The following is a 3,154-nucleotide window of genomic DNA, read 5'->3' on the forward strand; positions in this document are numbered from 1 at the left end:
TGAACACAAAAAGACAGAGATATGCAGCATAGCCTGGGTCAAATCAGGTCAAGCAGAAACAGGGTAAATTGACCAGTTTCATTCAGTGTTGGTCAAAACACCTGTCTGAAAACGCATCAGATGCATATATAGTTTTTTCATTGATTCATTTTAATCTTATTTACAGCTAATTTATAAAACGTTCAATAAATGAATTTTTTAGTGTAAGATCAAGAATTGAAAGAATTATGAGCTTTCTTGTACAGTTCTGATGCACGGGCATTTTGGGGGAGGTAGATTAAATAAGCTGCACATCAAAATCTTTATGGCCCCACAAAAAATGTTGGATACTTTTACAGTTTGTTCTGAAGATTGTTTTTATCTTTTAAACACTTGCACTTATTTTTATCAATCCTTACCATGTAAAACAGATATATAACAAATATAAAACTTAGAAAAAAATCTTTGAAGTATCCAGTTTTATTGGCTATGATGAACTCCCGATTTAAGGTCAAACATCTGTTCGAGAATATTCAACAAAATGCTGTGAAAAGAATGTATATTTATCGATTATATATCTATTTCAACGTCAAAACTTTACATAGAAACATCCCAAAAAAGTAAATATACTACCAATAAACTCAGTGCTCTGGATTTTGTTGTAAGACAGGGTAGAGGTGAAAAGTGGGAAATGGGGATCAATCTTGTTTTTCTTTTTTACGACTTTTGTTTTCCAATGTTCACAGAAGACGTCTCGGATCATTAATACAAAATTCTAGCCTAATTCACGCCACAAGGTTTTCTCGTAGCAAGGGAGTGATAGAATTACATACTTTATTAATTCTATCCCTTAAATCGATCATTATTTCAAATACAATCAGTATCAAATAGTATGATGTATGGGGATTAACCATATTCATGTCTTGTTCCCGGAATCTGATGGTTTTCAGGACTCGTTGAAAAAACACGATACTCCCTTGTGGTACAAAATGTATTGAAATTGAGCCGTAAAATAATCTTAAACGTAAGAGTACAATATCCATACTAAATTGATATTAGAATACCACCCCTCTGTGTCAAGAATTAAACATTATCATGCTCTAATATTGTAATACTATCCCTTTTTCCTTTTACCGAATTGGTACTTGGAATGGAAGAGGCAAGATTTGCATTTGGCGAGGGACAATTATATAAATATTTGTCTCGTAACTTTCAAGGACGTCTTGATTGAGTAATATTTTTATATTGAAAGAAAAATAGAAATGCGAGTGTTAACGTTATTTCTAATAAACCGAAAGGAATTTCAAAGAAAAATTGCTGTGTTAATTTGAAAACATTTTATTGAACATTAATATAAAAAAAATTATTTTAATTTGACGATTTCTGATTATTCTCGGAAAACTGCATGAAAAAGTAACCTATAACTAAAACAAGACAATGAGAAAAAGGTGTAAGTGTTGCCACAAATAGGAAAACATTGTATGGAATATGCATTGAAGATCCTTTTTTTCAAATTCAGCATCTGTTTCCCCCTATAATGGGACACATGGCGACTTCCTATTACTGATATTCATATAGCAAACATTGATACAATCAGTTTATTTGCATAATATAAACTGATCTGTAGAAGTTAACAAATTCATAGTTGATATTTGCTACTTTAGCAATATCAGTATCGAAGTACATGTACACCATTTAAGCAATTGCAATCATGCAGTCCTACGTAAAAGGAAATTTATTTTAAGCAAAATGAGCAAGAATATTATGACAATATGTATTTTTTCTTTTTAATTTAAATCATGTTTAAAACAGACAAACCAAAATATATTTTAACGGTGAACAATAGACAACTATATGTTTAAATAAGACAGGCGTAGAACAAAACTACCTCATTTTTCAAGACAGGTTCGAACTTTCTCACATCATTTATAAGGATTTCAACTATTTCATATATAAACCATGTTTTATTATCATGATATAGCCAAGCATGTCTGGACAATATAAATTTTGAGATATGATGGCAAAATTTTCCATACCATTAGGTCGTGACATTATAAACTCATTCCAAAAAGGAAGCAGTTATTACCGGTTACCCTCTGTACTATTCGTTACACTACTTGCATGTCAAATTTCTGGTGTTTTTTGTTGTAGCATTGTTATTTCATGGTCCATGCGTTCATATTTCCCGTATTCCTTCCCAGTTTTCCGTGTTAATTGCAATGTAGCTTTATCAGAGTAAGTTTCATTACAATAGATATATACAGAGATAAATTACATTTCCGCACGATTTCATCAATGATTTCGTGTTGTTTTGTGAAAAACATACAATTGCAGCATTTCTTTAATTCGTCCAAACACATTTTAAATCTAGTTTTCATCAAATTAGATCTTAAAATGTCATGGGATTACTGTGCATTTTTCTAGTTCAGTTTTATTTCCCGACAGCGATTCTTATTTAGCGCATAAAGTTCTACGTCCATTAAGTAATGTGCCATTTATTAATATTTTGTGTTTTGTTCTGGTTTAAATATTGGCCATAAACGAAACCTATCATTTTCAGGGAGTTAACATATTTTTAAAATCATGTTATCAAGAAATTTATTGGATATCCGCAATACGACATGCCTGTCACACCAAACGTCACAGAAATTGACGGTCACGTGACATTTCGAACTACATCGTTTGTTTCCGTCAATCTCTGACGGAAATATGACGAGAGTGTCATCGCTAAGACAAGTGTATGATATGAGTTCCATTAAGCATTGTCGTAAAACTCTGCTGGATAAACATCAGCAAATATCTTTCCGACAAAGTCCAATGGAGGCGATAGAAAACTATCTGCAAGTGTTAATTAATTGATCATAAAGTTATCAATAGATAATGAAATTTGGGGTGGATATAAATATTTTATACTCTGAAAGCAGACGACCTTTATTATGTGAGCCGTGATAGTAATGATTATTACATCATAAAGAAGTCATATCCGTTCACAAATCTGAATTCAAGATGAATTTCATTTGATCTAAAAGCATATAAATTCCCTCTCGTGTAAACAGATTCTAGGGAAAAAAGTAATCACTCAGGGTATCGATTTCAGTTTATCGTTTAAGCCTAATCGAAGGTAAAAACCGTGCTAAAGTAATTGCCGATGATAACAGAATTCTTCTTCCAATCA

The sequence above is a fragment of the Saccostrea echinata genome, unplaced genomic scaffold (assembly GCF_033153115.1).
Source record: "Saccostrea echinata isolate AGI-Se365-2 ecotype Australia unplaced genomic scaffold, CSIRO_AGI_Sech_v1 ptg000009l, whole genome shotgun sequence".
Lineage (NCBI taxonomy): Eukaryota > Metazoa > Mollusca > Bivalvia > Ostreida > Ostreidae > Saccostrea > Saccostrea echinata.